This window comes from Lolium perenne, chromosome 3 (genome assembly GCF_019359855.2).
Source record: "Lolium perenne isolate Kyuss_39 chromosome 3, Kyuss_2.0, whole genome shotgun sequence".
NCBI lineage: Eukaryota > Viridiplantae > Streptophyta > Magnoliopsida > Poales > Poaceae > Lolium > Lolium perenne.
The window spans coordinates 301946580-301966203 of NC_067246.2; the positions used below are offsets into that span (position 1 = coordinate 301946580).

Sequence of the window (19624 nt, forward strand, 5' to 3'; positions counted from 1 at the left end):
TGATTGTAAACTCCTAATATTATTCATCTTAGAAAATAAAGGTATATTAACTATTTTAAGGTATACTAAATATTCATAAAATAGTAAAAGCCAGTACTAGAATATAATTTAGAGTTGGCTAACATTCATTATTTTATGAAACTTCTAAATGACTTTTATTAATTCAACATCAAAACTAAGTTTTATTTATTGAATCATGTTTAAATTATAATGAAGATAATTATTACAAAACTAAAGTTGAAATAATGTTTAATTACATGAGTAATGTTTCTAGTATTTTTTTAGAAGTTAGAAAACAATTTGTATATATTGTTGAGTATTTTCTTTCTAATCTGTAATAAAAATAGGCATACATTTAATTACACTAACATGAGTATTGTACATGTTCTAATTCAATTGGCTTGTATATTTAGGGACACACGGATGAGTTTAGAGCTGGGCAAATTATGACACACATATGCACATAGACGGTCGGTCATACAACGTACGGTTCCAGTCTAGCACAGTCGATCCCCTCACGTCTCTCTCGTCGCTCCTCTCATTTTCTTTTTCTTTCACACGCACGCACAGACGTCCCACGCGCACAGGCCGTGCCGCTCCGGCCGTCGCAGCCCCGGCCAGCCGCTGGCCAACTCCGGCGCCGCCGCCCGCCACCGAGGCTTCGCCACCCTCTCCCCTTTCTACTCCTCCACTCTCCCTCGCCGCGACGCCCCTGTCGCCCGCGCTCGCGACCTCCGCGACGTTGTTGCTTCACCGCCTTCTCTCGGCCGCTACCGGCCGACTCCGACGCCGGCGAGGTGGGGTTTTTGCTCACCTCGACGGGATCTACAACCTCCCCCTGTTTGATTTGATTTTCATGGATCCTCACTGTCGCCCCCAATCTGGAACCCTAGCGGTCGCTGGTCGGTTTAGCCGTCGCCGGCTAACTCCAGCGCCGCCGCACCTCGGCTGACCTCTGGCACGTCCTCCTCCGCCAGCCTCCTGCTGCTGTGATGCTCTACAGCCCTGCATCGACCCCCTATGCCCTCTTTGATTTGTCATCACCGCTCACAACGTTGGTCGATGTCGACCGCCCCTGGCACCTCCGGCCATCTCCGGTGCCGGCTCGAGCTTCTCGTCTATCTCGACTACCTCCTCGAGCCCTTGGTCGTCCTTGTTGGCAACCCCGACCACCCTTGCTACTTGCGCTATGCTACTGTGGCTGTGTACTGGTGGTGATATGGTGTTGGTTGCTGCGATGGCATTCTGGTGGTGGTGTGGTGATGTTGCTGGTGGTGGCATGGTGTTGTGATGCTGGTGATGGTGCCCTGCTACTGCTACTGCCCCCTCGACCTTGACGCCGGCGGGACGGTGCTGCGGACGCAACCCCGGCGTCGGCCTCTTCCTCTATTCGACTACACCACTGTGAGCTATTCCCCCTCTCTCTCTGTATTCTCTATGGCTATGAATTTGTTGACCAAGAACTGGAGTGTGCTTGGCCTGATTATTGCATATGCTTGGGAGTGCTATTCATGGGCTATATGACTTGTAAATTTATCAGTCAAGTACTGATTCTAATGAGTTATACTATATGCTTAAGATGGGACCTATAACTACTAGCTGCTGCATCAAATTGGTTAGCTAACATGTGCTTGGTAATGCTCCAGTTTGGATGAATTGATTATCCAGGTTTTCTGAGAAAGGCTGCTGGTCTGATGTTACCATTTCTGCCTCAATTTGGATGGATAACCATCCCTGGCCTAAGTTAACTGCTGGAATGCTATATTAGATAAAACTGGACATGAATACTACTGCTGGCTAAGGCAATTCAGTGATACTCTTGTTTTAATTCTTAGTGGCTTATATATGCAAGGAACATGTATTGTTGATTTCTCAAGCAAGCTTTTGTTGTTGGCTTGTTATTGAGCTTATTTGCTGGTTTAATATGGCTTGGTTGTTGGATCAAGTGCTCCATTGATCCAGTGATTATTACCATGTGTTATGTAACAGATATATGTATATGTGATATGCAAAGTGGATACTTGATTATTCCTGGACATGATTTATTTGCTGGCTTTCTCACATGGACCTTGCTATTCTCTCTGTATGTGGTTAGGGTATGAGCTCCTGGTTCTACCAGGGATCACTAGCTAAGGCTAGGTGATCAAGCTTCCCTCTCTACTGACACCTCACTTTTTCTCTCTTTCTCTACATAGGACTGATAAGAACAGAACTATGCTTGATTTCTTGGCCCTGCCTATGATGCATAGGCTGAGGCAAAATCTTGGATAAGAACAGATGCTTTTATGTGGCTTTGTATTTCTCAGTGATGATATTGGCATAGCACTTCTCTGCCAGATCTGAGAGAAATCCATCTCTCAAATCCTCCTAGACCGAGTCTAGTTGAAGGGTAGATTGATGGGAGGGTTGTATATTCCTCATTTATTTCCCCTGATTCTAGTTGGCAAGCTAGTATGCTGAGATGCTTGTATGAGATCGATGGATCAACCTTTCTTGTTGTTGAATAGCTTGGCCTTGGATTGAATAACTCGCTTCTTGTAGATAGCTTTGCTCCTCCTCGCTGCTTGTATATTTCCAAAGATCTAACAATATATTTTTGTGGCTGGTTTGGCTATTCTTGTTATTCCTCTAATGGATCTTGGTGTGTTTTACTGGTGGATGATGGATAGATGACTGCTAAGATGTGCTGATCTACTCTTGATAGCTTTCTGTTCTAAGGCTGGTTCTTCTAGTACCGGATAGTGTTCTTGTATGTGAGCTGAGCTGATAATCCTTGTATATGCTCAAGGATAGGTTGGTACTGGTTTGGTTGTTGCGAGAGACAAATGCTTCGGCTGGTTGTTCTAGCCCTGATTTTATACTACTGGGTAATTGCTGTGGTGGTGACAACACATAGGTTGCATGTGGTGATAAAGCTGCTTGTGTGTATGCTCTATTAGCTAGTGCAAGAGGACAAGTTCTCTTTCTTCTCCTCCTAGCACAAGCTACGGTTGGTTGCTCTTATCTCATCTTGGCCTTTATTTTGTAACTGCCAACTGTATTAACTCCTATGAGATGATGTGCTGTGCAACCTAGTACTACTATTGTGGCCTTTAATTGATTGGCTGAGGATCATACTGTCTCATCTATGTCATCTATGTCAGACATGATCCAATTGAACCAATTTGGTGGGATTCTCTAATTAGGAACTTAACTAGGTTAGAGGGATTAATTAGTTGCCTTTTATGATCCAAAGATGATCCATGATCCCAAAGTTGCCTAAAGATTGAGATTGATCCCTCTGGCCACCAATTGGGTATTAGAACAAGTTTCTAATGTCCAATAGTTAAGCTCTGTCACATTAAAAATGCCTCATCATGGATGATGGCAACATTTTAACATTAACCAACTATTCTCTTGCGTTTGTTGTGTCTTTTGCAGGGAAAGAAGAACAAGAAGATTGGAAGATTGAGAAGATTTAGATTTAGGACTTCTTTTATTTTATTTTTGTAATTTTCTCTATTTCTATTTATGTGACTTGTAAATAATTGGATAATGTTATTTATGATAGAGTTTAAATTATTTGTTCATTTGGAATTATCAAATGTGTTTACTTTTACCTATTCGTTTGGAATTCAAATTCCAATTCATATTTTATTTGAATTCATGTTATTCCTATTTAATTTGAATTCAAATTATTCTACCCAAAACACATGGATTTAGAAAGGTCATGTCGAATTTTGTCGCACCCACATTGATGACTAACTCAGTTCCACCGATGCAAGAGAAACCTCGATCACTTTGATGGTTTTAAACAAAAGCGCGAAAATTCCCCGGATTTTCTATGCATGAATGCAATGCACACATCTGTTTCCTCTAGTTTTGTAACCCCCAATCCTGGGATATTACAGTCTCTACCCCTTAAACTAAACTTCGTCCTCGAAGTTGGAACTCTCTCACGTTTCCGGAGTGTGGATCTGACTTGTGCAGACTACATCTTTTCTCAAACTCTATGGTGATCTCACTATATATAACTGAATATATCCCTTGTCCAGATTCTTCCTGGAATCCAATAGTTTCTGTCTCTGAACCATGGCTTCTTATTTCAATTCCATGATTCCTTTCAATATCATAATCTTGTTTCCTTTCTCATTGAAGATTCAATGATTAGGACTTCTTCTTGTACTGACAGTCTTAATTGAGGATTAATTGGATAACATTCTCCTATTTGATAAAATAGGACTTTGTTTTTCCCTTACTACCAAAACTGCAATAATGGTACTTGGTAAGGTACTTACCATAGATATGGTCTTGACAGTTTACTTCTCTAAGAATGGTTTAGACTCATTTAGTCTGTCAAATCATGGTTTATAGTTGATACCTATAACTATTTTGTTTCATTTAGGTTCCATGAAAGGAATCATTCTATTAGTCTTTGATATTGGTATGTTCAATCTTCTTCATTCTTTGACCATCTTGAGCTTTATTGGTCTACGGTATTTCCTTCGCCCAACTTCATTAGACTTAGCTTACTTGAGCTTCCGTACTTCTGAGTAAATTTTACTCACTTTCTCAAGTTATAGTCCACTTCTTACTTCCTCGAGGTATAAACCTCAGCTTCTGGTCTGACATACTTCTGAAAGTAGTGTTCAACAATCTTATGAAAATAAGATTTAACTTCCTCTCAGTTTAGACCTTCTTCATCTATCTTGCTCCAAGTATGGAGTCACTGTTCATCCAACTCAGTCTTTACTCTACCCCTTAGAGTTTTCTTATGGTCTTCAATTCCTTTTCTTCCAACCATTGGGTTTATGGTTAGAATATTGGTTTGGTTCTAGTTTATGGTTTATACTTTTCTAAAAGTCTCACGAAGAATATTTGTGGTGTATCCACTCAATTATGGACGTCCAACATGAATCCTTCGACTGAATGATTATAAGTCATAATTATTTGGCTAACAAAATTTTATTCGTTCACAACTTCTTGGTACAAGTAATCCAATGATGGACTACTTGATACCAATTATGGCTATTTGTTATCTAAAAATGGACTCTATTATAGGTTCTGATCAACTTGACGAGACATCTTCTACTTTATCTCGCAGTATTGATCCTATATTAACTGTGGTCTTCTGATATCAACTATGGTCTTCTTATATCTGCTATGGGTTTCATATATCATCTTCCTTTCTTCGAGGGTTTATTGTTGCTAGAAAACCACTAGCTGACACTATGATTATAGTATCCTAAGTGATTTCCCATGCATTCCCTCTTCTATATTAATTATGGATCTGCTTGAGCTTCACCATAATCATTATCTTTCTCACCTTCATGCTTCTTATGTACTAAAGTACTCCTCTATTGAGGTAAGCATGAGTTTCTGGTTGTACTTCCTTCAGAGTATTGTGGTTGCTTCCCACAACTTTACTCATTTCTTCTGATGAACCTTCATCTTATCTTCGGAATCTTCCAGAATTCGTCACTTCCTCACACGTTTACCATTACCCTCTAGATCTATAGCACCAAGTAAGGACTTGATATTGCAACATGCATTTGCATATCAAAGTCAAACTTCATGTATGGATCTAGTCAAACAATGAAAATCCAATAAAATCCAAGAAGATTCAGCTTTGTGCTTATAATACACATCATCATAGGCCCGAATAATAGTTGAGTAAAACATCTCTAAACATCAGGCTCTGATGTGTAGTATATAACACCATATAAGATAGGTTTATATCATGATACTTAGCATGATTATATGGCAGACTACTATTTGTCTCAACCTTTACCATAATTGCACATTTGCAATGAGATAAACTTGAAACGAAGTGGTCTAGGATATTTGAGGTTAACCTAATTTTCTTTGGAAGTACTAACTTATCTTCCATTTTGTTGAGGACTAATTTCACATGGTATATCTGGGTTCTAACATTGCTACTCTAAACACATAATTATGGAAATATAGCTCCTATACTTCCAAGTGTTTATATTTTCATAAGACTATGGTCATGATGTGCTTGGCACACTTCCCATATTTTTGGAACAAAATTCTTGCACTATTGTTGAACACCTGTCTTCGTATCGTACTCATCTTAATTATTTATGATGTTTTAGTCCATCACATAATGACTCTCAAGTGAATCATATATGATTAACGACTCTACCATGTAAGTTGGCATATTTTATTCCTATCCCTCTTCCTTATTTTCCATGATTGACTCATCATGGTCTATACTACCTTAAATAACTTATATTTTTCACTTACTATCAGTTGTTTCATATGTCTAGATAATTTTTACTTACTCATTACTTATCTGGGTCTACATCTTCTATTAGGATATCTAAATTATCTTCATCACTTGATATAACTTCTATTACAGGTCTGAATACTTTTATTTAATCATAATAGATGTTGGTACACATCTTCCAATAGGATATCTTCCTTATGGTTGTATCCTCTCTTTGGACTACCATGTATTGTATACCAACTGTGATCTACTCATCTATGGTTTGAAGGACTTAATGTATGCTACATATTTGGGATTAGCTAACTAACTTCACTTAGGAAGGATAGATAAGAAAGGTTGACTCAAGTGTGTCAGGATTATTCTCAAGTGAATATCCATCTCAAGTCATAAGAAGTATTTGGTTTAACCAAGACAACTTCCTATAGACACTACCAATCCTATAGGTCTCATTTAAAGGGTTTTAATCCTAGGGTCAAAGCATTTGCTCTGATACCAACTGTGGTGACCCGGCATACCACTGCATGGTGTAGTATGCAAGTCTGATATAACACCAATGAAACACCGTTCCACTAGTATTATATCGCTCAGAGTGGTACAACAGAAACATATGCGGGTCCAAGGCATGTCTATAGAATTACAACACTGACTCTGTTACATAAGATCATCACAGCCTCCTACTTTACAATGAGGTAAATCTGCAAATAAACTCCAGAAGAACGACTCGTAGTCTAATCCTATCACGAACTCTATTTGTAGAGTATTTGACTAGCTATAGAGGCTATGAATAGATTCTAGCTAAGTAGGAGCTAGGTTTAGGAAGCTAGTTCCATTCTATGGCTAAACTAGGTTTTCTCCTTGTTGGATGTGTAACTGACTCCTCTGACAGGGTCCTGTCTCTTGAAGTAGTTGTTGACTCCTCGGTCTTCGAGTTGCACTGTAGATCCTCCTTCGATGCCTCCATATCTAAGCAGGGGATTTAAGAGTGGGATGAGTACGAGCGTACTCAACAAGTTCATTATAGGAAAGAGGTGTTTAATGCACTAGCTACGATATTAGACCAGAAAGTCTAATACCAATGCAAGTTTTCATAACCATTTCTTCAAAAGGTTGCTTTTATTCAAAAGAACTATGTCCGTCAGCCTTCACCGGTTTACTAGAACTTCATGGAGCTCCTTTCCGGCCGCGTTCGCAGTTCCATATCCCGGAACAGGGAGTGACAGGTCACGGTTCTTTACACTCTGCAGAGGTGTGTTGCTTTACCCATAAGAGATCTTAACCTTGGTGCCAACCGAGCCGCGAGCTCGTCCACACTTCCTATGGTGTGAGGCCCGGTATAAGGTCTAGCCAATCATGTTCCTCCGCTACCTCGAACACCCACCCTTTGTTGCATGCCCCGACCCTGGGTCCTCGCCGGTCCCATTATTCCCGTAATTTCAGGGTGGACCCCGACCACGACGACAGTCTGGGATCGAACCAAACTCCTTCGCCGGTAGCTGCAACCCATCATAGACCGCAATACCGTGGGGACTTAGAATGGGTTCCCCACCCACAAGTTGTTCCGCAAGCCGCAACCGCTACGGTATGCACTGCATATCCGTGGGGACTTAGAATGGGTTCCCCACCCACAAGTTGCTCCGCAAGATACAACTGCTACGGTAAGCGCATCCGTTGATGAACGAGAGGTGGAAACACTTTTGACTACTCCGTCCCACTCCAGATCTTATGGTTAACACGGATATTACGGCACAAGAATCACTGGCGACATTTGTTGTTTAATCCTAGATGGATATAAACCCTTGCAATGGAACCTCCACCATATCAACACAATCCATGGTTCCATTGCCCACCACATAGTCATATTCATAGTTATGAAAGTAGTGGTTTTGGTTTTTATGCAATAGTGATAACCATAGTACTTTGCAAGTAATTTGATAGAAATACTCAAATGACATGAGCAAGTGATGAACTTGCCTTTCTTGACTGCAAGATTATGCAGGCAAGGTCTTCGATACGCAATAACTCCAAATTCTGAAATAGCATCATCGTCCGGTAAGGACGATGTTTAAAAGATTGGCAAGGATGCAATAATGCATAAGTATGAGATGCAATCGCTCTAAGCGTGACCTAACCCCGATGATTTAGGTTTGGTGAGTGGTAATGATTAGTTCAGGGTGTGTTGCACTTTTAGAGTGATTCACAAACAAGGTTCTTATTCAGGTGTGATTACTTGGTATCATAATCATGTGCTGCAATATATCATAGCAATAGCATTAATAGCACACAATATTAAGATTTGGTGTAATCCTAATCATGTAATGAATAGTGGTTAGTTTTAGCACTATATGTCATGGTTAATGATTGATTATTATATATACTTTAAAAGAATAACTTTTGAAGAACATGTTCTTGAATAAATAACAAGTATAATAATCAGGGTTGTGGAGTTCTATGGTTTACTATGGTTATAATTTGGTTCTCGAGTAAAGATTAGATGGATCACAACAATTTTGGATTCATCAGTAGCTAGGAATCATATGGTTTTAGTGAAGCACATCTGAGCAATTCATTATACATAGGTGTTATCAAGGTTGGTATATCTTGCTGATGATAGCTGGCTAGGGTTTATAGGTCCTATTAGGCAGGGTTGTTTATTACTCTATATCTACTTCAAAAGAACAACTTTTGAAGAACATATTACTTAAGTAGTAAGAAGTATTTCAGTTGAGGCTTATGGGTTCTAGGTTTTGCTATTGGATCCACTAAGGAGGTAGATGGAACATATGAACATGACAAGTGGATATTCATTTAGCATTTGAATTTTTCTAAGAGAGCATGGATATGCAAAGTAAGTGAAACAATTTACTGTAATTTGAGTTTTGTGCAAGTGTAAGGATTTAAGTGTTGTTGGAGTTTTTATGACTTTAGGTGTGATTGTAAACTCCTAATATTATTCATCTTAGAAAATAAAGGTATATTAACTATTTTAAGGTATACTAAATATTCATAAAATAGTAAAAGCCAGTACTAGAATATAATTTAGAGTTGGCTAACATTCATTATTTTATGAAACTTCTAAATGACTTTTATTAATTCAACATCAAAACTAAGTTTTATTTATTGAATCATGTTTAAATTATAATGAAGATAATTATTACAAAACTAAAGTTGAAATAATGTTTAATTACATGAGTAATGTTTCTAGTATTTTTTTAGAAGTTAGAAAACAATTTGTATATATTGTTGAGTATTTTCTTTCTAATCTGTAATAAAAATAGGCATACATTTAATTACACTAACATGAGTATTGTACATGTTCTAATTCAATTGGCTTGTATATTTAGGGACACACGGATGAGTTTAGAGCTGGGCAAATTATGACACACATATGCACATAGACGGTCGGTCATACAACGTACGGTTCCAGTCTAGCACAGTCGATCCCCTCACGTCTCTCTCGTCGCTCCTCTCATTTTCTTTTTCTTTCACACGCACGCACAGACGTCCCACGCGCACAGGCCGTGCCGCTCCGGCCGTCGCAGCCCCGGCCAGCCGCTGGCCAACTCCGGCGCCGCCGCCCGCCACCGAGGCTTCGCCACCCTCTCCCCTTTCTACTCCTCCACTCTCCCTCGCCGCGACGCCCCTGTCGCCCGCGCTCGCGACCTCCGCGACGCTGTTGCTTCACCGCCTTCTCTCGGCCGCTACCGGCCGACTCCGACGCCGGCGAGGTGGGGTTTTTGCTCACCTCGACGGGATCTACAACCTCCCCCTGTTTGATTTGATTTTCATGGATCCTCACTGTCGCCCCCAATGCGGAACCCTAGCGGTCGCTGGTCGGTTTAGCCGTCGCCGGCTAACTCCAGCGCCGCCGCACCTCGGCTGACCTCTGGCACGTCCTCCTCCGCCAGCCTCCTGCTGCTGTGATGCTCTACAGCCCTGCATCGACCCCCTATGCCCCCTTTGATTTGTCATCACCGCTCACAACGTTGGTCGATGTCGACCGCCCCTGGCACCTCCGGCCATCTCCGGTGCCGGCTCGAGCTTCTCGTCTATCTCGACTACCTCCTCGAGCCCTTGGTCGTCCTTGTTGGCAACCCCGACCACCCTTGCTACTTGCGCTATGCTACTGTGGCTGTGTACTGGTGGTGATATGGTGTTGGTTGCTGCGATGGCATTCTGGTGGTGGTGTGGTGATGTTGCTGGTGGTGGCATGGTGTTGTGATGCTGGTGATGGTGCCCTGCTACTGCTACTGCCCCCTCGACCTTGACGCCGGCGGGACGGTGCTGCGGACGCAACCCCGGCGTCGGCCTCTTCCTCTATTCGACTACACCACTGTGAGCTATTCCCCCTCTCTCTCTGTATTCTCTATGGCTATGAATTTGTTGACCAAGAACTGGAGTGTGCTTGGCCTGATTATTGCATATGCTTGGGAGTGCTATTCATGGGCTATATGACTTGTAAATTTATCAGTCAAGTACTGATTCTAATGAGTTATACTATATGCTTAAGATGGGACCTATAACTACTAGCTGCTGCATCAAATTGGTTAGCTAACATGTGCTTGGTAATGCTCCAGTTTGGATGAATTGATTATCCAGGTTTTCTGAGAAAGGCTGCTGGTCTGATGTTACCATTTCTGCCTCAATTTGGATGGATAACCATCCCTGGCCTAAGTTAACTGCTGGAATGCTATATTAGATAAAACTGGACATGAATACTACTGCTGGCTAAGGCAATTCAGTGATACTCTTGTTTTAATTCTTAGTGGCTTATATATGCAAGGAACATGTATTGTTGATTTCTCAAGCAAGCTTTTGTTGTTGGCTTGTTATTGAGCTTATTTGCTGGTTTAATATGGCTTGGTTGTTGGATCAAGTGCTCCATTGATCCAGTGATTATTACCATGTGTTATGTAACAGATATATGTATATGTGATATGCAAAGTGGATACTTGATTATTCCTGGACATGATTTATTTGCTGGCTTTCTCACATGGACCTTGCTATTCTCTCTGTATGTGGTTAGGGTATGAGCTCCTGGTTCTACCAGGGATCACTAGCTAAGGCTAGGTGATCAAGCTTCCCTCTCTACTGACACCTCACTTTTTCTCTCTTTCTCTACATAGGACTGATAAGAACAGAACTATGCTTGATTTCTTGGCCCTGCCTATGATGCATAGGCTGAGGCAAAATCTTGGATAAGAACAGATGCTTTTATGTGGCTTTGTATTTCTCAGTGATGATATTGGCATAGCACTTCTCTGCCAGATCTGAGAGAAATCCATCTCTCAAATCCTCCTAGACCGAGTCTAGTTGAAGGGTAGATTGATGGGAGGGTTGTATATTCCTCATTTATTTCCCCTGATTCTAGTTGGCAAGCTAGTATGCTGAGATGCTTGTATGAGATCGATGGATCAACCTGCTGTTGTTGAATAGCTTGGCCTTCTGGATTCTGAATAACCTGCTTCTTGTAGATAGCCTGCTCCTCCTCGCTGCTTGTATATTTCCAAAGATCTAACAATATATTTTTGTGGCTGGTTTGGCTATTCTTGTTATTCCTCTAATGGATCTTGGTGTGTTTTACTGGTGGATGATGGATAGATGACTGCTAAGATGTGCTGATCTACTCTTGATAGCTTTCTGTTCTAAGGCTGGTTCTTCTAGTACCGGATAGTGTTCTTGTATGTGAGCTGAGCTGATAATCCTTGTATATGCTCAAGGATAGGTTGGTACTGGTTTGGTTGTTGCGAGAGACAAATGCTTCGGCTGGTTGTTCTAGCCCTGATTTTATACTACTGGGTAATTGCTGTGGTGGTGACAACACATAGGTTGCATGTGGTGATAAAGCTGCTTGTGTGTATGCTCTATTAGCTAGTGCAAGAGGACAAGTTCTCTTTCTTCTCCTCCTAGCACAAGCTACGGTTGGTTGCTCTTATCTCATCTTGGCCTTTATTTTGTAACTGCCAACTGTATTAACTCCTATGAGATGATGTGCTGTGCAACCTAGTACTACTATTGTGGCCTTTAATTGATTGGCTGAGGATCATACTGTCTCATCTATGTCATCTATGTCAGACATGATCCAATTGAACCAATTTGGTGGGATTCTCTAATTAGGAACTTAACTAGGTTAGAGGGATTAATTAGTTGCCTTTTATGATCCAAAGATGATCCATGATCCCAAAGTTGCCTAAAGATTGAGATTGATCCCTCTGGCCACCAATTGGGTATTAGAACAAGTTTCTAATGTCCAATAGTTAAGCTCTGTCACATTAAAAATGCCTCATCATGGATGATGGCAACATTTTAACATTAACCAACTATTCTCTTGCGTTTGTTGTGTCTTTTGCAGGGAAAGAAGAACAAGAAGATTGGAAGATTGAGAAGATTTAGATTTAGGACTTCTTTTATTTTATTTTTGTAATTTTCTCTATTTCTATTTATGTGACTTGTAAATAATTGGATAATGTTATTTATGATAGAGTTTAAATTATTTGTTCATTTGGAATTATCAAATGTGTTTACTTTTACCTATTCGTTTGGAATTCAAATTCCAATTCATATTTTATTTGAATTCATGTTATTCCTATTTAATTTGAATTCAAATTATTCTACCCAAAACACATGGATTTAGAAAGGTCATGTCGAATTTTGTCGCACCCACATTGATGACTAACTCAGTTCCACCGATGCAAGAGAAACCTCGATCACTTTGATGGTTTTAAACAAAAGCGCGAAAATTCCCCGGATTTTCTATGCATGAATGCAATGCACACATCTGTTTCCTCTAGTTTTGTAACCCCCAATCCTGGGATATTACACGACCCGTACTTGATAATTTTATGAGGCATCGGAAGACTACGCCCATACTTCCGATGCATGCCCGATGCCACTAGTAAGCTTGGATTCACCTCTTACCAGAAGTATTCTACAGCTATTCGCATGCTTTTGCACGGAGTGTCTGGTGATAACTTCGATGAGTAACTGCGAATGAGTGAGAACACCTACCTTGAATCCATGTACAGATTTTGCCAAGCGTGATTGCGGTGTTTGAAAAAATTTACTTGAGAGGGACAACAGTCAAGGACACATCATGGCTGTTGTCCATCAACCAGGTAAGAGGGTTCCTAGTGATGATCAGTAGCATAGATTTATGCACTAGGAGTGGAACAAATGTCCATTTGCATGGCAAGGTCAATATAGCGACCATGCCGAGGGATGCACTTTCATTCTTGATGTTGTTGCATCCCATGATTTGTGGATTTGATACTCTTTGTTTGGCATGGACGATTTCCACAATAATATTTGTTGAAGTATAAATGCATTGCCTAATCTCTTCCATCAGATCGGTCGTTTGGTTGCATTGGTTAGAGCATGCAGTTTTACATGGTATCAGAGCCAAGAGGTCTTGAGTTCAAGACACGGCTGGCGCAATATAAAATAAAAATATTGCAGCCCACTTTCGGTCCACGTTTAGGCCTGAGGGAGCCACACGTGAGGGGGAGTATTGAAGTATAAATGCATTGCCTAATCTCTTCCATCAGATCGGTCTTTTGGTTGCATTGGTTAGAGCATGCAGTTCTACAATATTAATGTGCTCCACTGCTCTCCGGTGTTCGGCCGGCTTCTACAAGGCACTGCTCCTGTGGTGTACTATGAGATCAATAAAATGCATAGGACAAGTCATGCTATCTTGTTGATGACATCTATCCTAACTGGGCCACACTTGTGAAAACAGTCTGCAAACCTGATACCGAGAAGAGGTTTGCCCATAGGCAAGAGCTTGCAGGAAAGATGTGGAGCAGATATTTGGTGTGCTTCAAACTTGGTGGACTATTGTTTCTCACCCAACTAGAACATGGTCTCTGAAGACAATGCATGAGGTGATGATGTGTTGTGTGATCATGCACAACATGATTATTAAGATAGAGCGTCCTAATGACCTGAATGAGGGTGGATGGAAATTTCAAGGTAACTTGGTTCACCCACAGGCTAGAGCAAGAACATGGGAGGAGTTTGTGCATATGAACATTGACGTCTCTAACAACCATATTTCCAAATGTCTGCAGGCAGGACATTGGCAGGATATAAAGAGAACGATGAGTAGACACTCTCATCTCATTTTATTTGTTAATTATGAACCGTGCTCTTTCATTTTGCATGCATGACAATGCATGTAAATTTTGCTATTTATTTGGATGTAATATGCTTGTTAAACATCACACAGGAACATTTTTTTATGACATATCTATGTATCAATTTGCTATTTATTTGGATGTAATATGTTTGTTAAACATCACACAGGAACATTTGTTTTGACATATATATGCTTCAATTTAAGAAGAATAGCGGACATCTAGTTGTTGGGGCTACCCGACGCAAACTGCTAATCGAGGGTCTGGCAGCCATTTTGCTCGGCGGCCCTACCTAAACACATGCTTTTGGTATCCGTTTTGGGTTGGGCCATTGGAGATGCCCTTACAGTCACAAAAAGTGGTCATTTTTGTTTGTAAAGAGGGTTGATATCTGAGGAGTGTTCATCTCCGAGTGCACGTAACAAAAACATTAGTTCCACGGCCGGCAGAGGGAGGAGATGCCATATTTGCCAGTAGAGTAGATGCGCATCAGTTCCACACTGGCTGGCGCTGGCCAATCCTCACCCCCAGCTCTCTCCTTCGGAACCGTCCAAAAGCTCCTCACAAAATTAAGAAACAGCATCTGATTTCAGCGCCACCAACACAGCCTGTTGTCCAATTGTATTTGCCTGGAACTGACCCCACGCCCAGCTAGCTCCTCCTGACCTCCTCTCGCAAGGAAACGCACGAACGCTTATCCACACACACACACACGATTTTGCTCATCCAAATGAATACAAAACTGGACCTATATGTGTGGTCGTAGTGTTGAGGTCCGATCCGATCCACACATTCTCCGACCTCGGTTTGTAGCCTACTGTTCCAGGTGATTGCTCGTACTTATAACTGAATAATGGCCGTCACAGCTCTGTCCATTTCGGTGTTGTTCGTCAGTTCCCCGAATTGCGCAGCGGCACATGAGCGGTTTCTTGCAAATCCCCCAAAGTCACACGAACAATTAACCGCAAGTTTACAAATGTACACTGAACCGCATGTTTGATAGTTGGCTGGCACGTTGAAACAAGATTTACATTGTCGGAGAAAGGCAGCAAGTCCCTGTCAGTACGTCCAAAGGCGGATCAGGTCACAAGCAAAGGTACAATCAAAAGGTTTTAGCAAATGAGAACTGATCTGGGTTCATGATTGGTCAGGCGCGCGTCAGCTGTTGCGATGAAAACGGCGGCGGCTAGCATGCCATTGATTAAGGTTATCGTAGGGGAGTGTTGATCTTAGGTAAAGAACATGCGTGGCAGGTGGATTCCTTCATATACCACAACTTGGCTCCAATGAGACGAAGATTGGAAGCCTTCCTCTATAGGTTGGTGCTACTAGTACATTTTTTTAGGCAGAAGAGCTGAAGAGGTAAACGCTTTTGTCAGTTTGGAGAAGAAAGCTCGGGATGCTGCTAGCGCTCTCCCTCGCCAGCTGCGTTCGAGTTAGATCTGTATCGCTGTCAGGCCTGACTAGCTAGCTGCACACACGCGACTGATGGACCGGAGCCAGCCCGGCCGTGCTGCGTGCACATGCGTGTGGCCGATCGATCATGTGCTTCCGCTGCTGGCGAACAATCACAGTTCAGACTGGCCTTTGGGAAAGGAAGAGTTAGACAAAGAAAGGCAGGCAAGCGCACGACGCTTGCTCGCTCGCCCGCCGTCGACTACCGGAAAAGCACATGGATTCTAGGCAGCGAGTGACCAGCTACGACAGAACAGAACCGATTCGGCGCCGCCAGAAAGGAGCTAGGCTCTTTCAGAAGAAGATGGAAGTCCGCAAGTGCATGGGCGAAGAACCCTTTTCCAGAACCGACGATGGTCCGCTTTTCCTGCCGCCAACAAGTTGTTGCGTCTCCGCAACACTTCCGGAACAGCCAAGTCGCCTTGACTATTATTGCTCTCTTTGAAAACTTGAGAAGAATTTACATAACGAGGGTCCGGTCGATCGACACGTCGTGCTGCACTGACATTGATCGACATGGACCGGCGAAAAAACAAGAAGATGAGAATTGGAATTGCGGATCAGGAAGATCTGCGTGACGCGCGACCGATGTTTACCTGAAAGCGATCGAGTATAGAACATAACTCGTTCAGAGTAGTATAAAAGAAGCTGGATGTCTTGTCTTGCTTGCATCCAGCTTCCGCTTGGTGCCAGATTGATGTGACGATGTCGTGAGTGGACTGCGTGCGTGTCCAATGGTCGGGGCGAGAATATCCGCTTGGCAGAGGGATGCGTAATTGCGTATGGCATGGTACAAGCATATCCTATTCATGGGTACCGGGCTTCTCATGACTGGAGCTGGACGGGCCAGGGCCGTCCAATCGGTGCAGGTTGCTGCCTGTGTTTGGCAGTTGACACTCTGTCCGTAGTTGCTCATGTGCCATCTCCAAACAGGCGGGCGGTCAAACAATGACCGTAGTAGCACAGGCTGGTCCACGAATGTCGTTTCTATCCGGGAATTCGCTGTTTCAAGGCGGCTAGTGCGTCAGAAAACGGAATTAAGCAGGAGAAGAGTCCCCAGGAAAACGGCTGCTACGGCCTACACAGCTGGTAACGTCTCGTAACAAATTTCCCCAGACATTGTTCCATCTCAAATGATCAGAGCATAACTATTCAGAAACCTTACACCACGGAGTAGAATTATCAGAAGCATCAGGAACGCCAAGCTGCATTACTAAGGACTGGAAAAGATCATCACATTGAAGCTCATGTCGAACACAGCATGTTGAGCAACTCATACTGATACTGTACAATTGTTGTCCACGCGACCGTCTAGGCACCTGATCACGTTCCCTGCTGGCATCGTCACAGCGTGTCCAACTCTCCCCGAGTTTCCGCTCAGCCCTGCTCCGCCGGCCTTGGACGCCTTCTTCCTGGAAGAGCTCGAGGAAACCCCCAACTTTCCCAGGGCGTGCAGAATCTTGGCTCTTATACTCGACGCCGCCTGCCTGCCTGCCTGAAAAGACAAAGCTGTACAACTTAGTGTTGATATAATAAACTCGATGTTGTTTCAAGATTCAAGACATGGTGCAAGGGGTTCAGTAGCTGGTGATGCCCTGCTCGCATACTCCTGTACTGAATTTTAACCGCTAAACATGCCCTTGTTATCATTGATTCTCGTCTCTTCTTGGAAACCTGCACGTCGCGGTCACAGACATAAGCATATCATTCAGCAGCCTACTGACAAGATTACATGCAACTAACAAGGTTAAACTTTTTTTAATGCAAAGCAACCTAATGACATTAAAATTAACTCCCAAATAAAACAATGCAAGGCGAGGAGCCAATAACCCTGAGAGTAGGACATGGCTCATTTCCAGTAATTTCAGAACATGTCACATAAATTTGATAGATGGACACATCGGTAGATACAGAAAAACCTTCTGTTCACTACAAAGTTACGATGCCAGCACAGAAAGGGGTAACACAAGGTCACAATTTCACTAGGTAGATCAAAGAAATCAGGAGGTGAAAGCGTAGACTTCTTGATGATTCAAAAGCCGCTTAAAAAAGGTAACAAATTGTTGACATCATAAGCATAGACTCTAGATGAACCTGGTTGTCAGAAAAAACAATCAGCAACCAACAGAAAAGAAACGAAGGCAGATTGGTGGAAAAGAAATGACGGAAAATAGGACATATGATCAAACTATCACAATCATATGTTCTTCGTCGGAGCTCATGGTTAAGTCCTTGTACAAGTTGCCAGCCAAGCCATGGCTTGTAGCTGAAGCACCTATCTTGGCCCCCAACAGCAACACAAAATCAGAGAGGTTTAAGAGAATAACTGTTAACATACTGCCAGATGTAAGACTCTTTTTAAGAAAAAAAAACTATCGAGACAACAACCGCTGCATTTGCTTCAGTGAATGGTAATCAAGAGTCTTCATCAAACACCTTAAACAACACCAGAGCAGCATGAACAATCGACAGAAACATAAAAGACATGGTAATGACTATAAGGAGAAAGCAGAATTAATTTGCTTTCCTGCAGATACCATCTAATTTCAATACATAACTCTTTTGTTCTTTTATATCGCAATATAAAACACAAAAACATTTAGTTTCCCAAAAATGATCATATCCACAAAGTCACACACACCTTCTATAATCTCTAGATTATGGTTCATGAGCCAGTCTATTCAGCTCAGGACCACTAGCAGCAGACAAAGAGCAATTTAGTAATTAGGTTCTAGTATAGAATATCTTCTTTTTTCTACACTCTTTCCCCCAGATAAGTGCTCCAGATATAATTTAGATGGACACGAGTGACGATTCACTCAAAGATTAGCATGCATATTTGTAATTTTTCTCACCTCAATCAGTGGGTGTTGATGAGACAATAAACAACTTACATGACTGAAAGGGTGATGGAGTGGGACCCTAGCCAGGTATAACAGAACACACTTTTAAGAGATAGACTGGGAATCTGGGATTAATCCCAATCTGGGGTTATCCCGGCTGACCCAAGGGGATTGGTTGTCAATCCCAGCCACAGTGGGATTAAATGAACGGAGCCTGAGGGAGATGTCTATATGCTGTGTAGTGAGTGCAGGGTGTAGCTTGTCTGTTGGGTGAAGAGGATTTTGCGGGAGAGCAAAGCATGTGGCACTAACCATTGTCAAGGTTGAGCTACTCCGCTCCAGCTCAGCTGCTGCTCTTAGGACAAGCATCACATACATATGAATGATATAGTAACAAAGACAAAAGAGAAACCTAATTACATTCCTGAGATTAGTACCAGCATCCATGCCAAGGCCATAAAATACTAGCATTAGGTACGCACTAGATAGCGAGCAAAAGGTGACCACAGCTAATTAATCTAGTGGCATGGTCATAAAGAAGCAGTGAACCACTGCAAAATTCTAACTAATCCACTAGCACTACGACTATATTAAGTCAAGTTCAATGCTCATGTTCATGTTTCCTGAAAGCTTGCAGGTGGGGCTCAACGCTTCCTCTTGAGTGATCCCCACAGTTTTATGATGTACTCGATGGCCTCTTTCAATGTTGCTCTCCTGTCATCCTTATAGTTCCACAACACCTTTTCGGGGAAGCGTCCGCTGGGGTTGTGCTCATTCAATTCAAGCAGCGCCTTTACTACTGAGGTGTATATTTCTTCACCGAGCTCTTTTAGCTTGAGAAGCTTGTCATCGCCCTCATTGAGAATTTCCTGAATCAAAGAAAATAAGTTATGTCACCTTCAGTTCGAATCATAGAAATGTTTGCAAGTTTATATAAAAAAAGGAATGTTTGGAAAAGAAGATGG

The 19624-nt window shown here is 42.1% G+C and overlaps 2 long non-coding RNA genes across 2 annotated transcripts; both read left to right on the forward strand.

Annotated features, from left to right (window-relative positions):
* The first annotated feature begins 487 nt into the window (after positions 1-487).
* LOC127345255 (uncharacterized) lies at positions 488-3584 on the forward strand. The gene is made up of 2 exons (XR_007878604.2): positions 488-1404; positions 3421-3584. It is a non-coding gene; the product is annotated as an uncharacterized lncRNA (long non-coding RNA).
* A 6060-nt stretch (positions 3585-9644) lies between these two features.
* On the forward strand, positions 9645-12742 carry LOC139838618 (uncharacterized). Its single transcript, XR_011756182.1, has 2 exons — positions 9645-10561; positions 12579-12742. It is a non-coding gene; the product is annotated as an uncharacterized lncRNA (long non-coding RNA).
* Positions 12743-19624: the final 6882 nt, after the last annotated feature.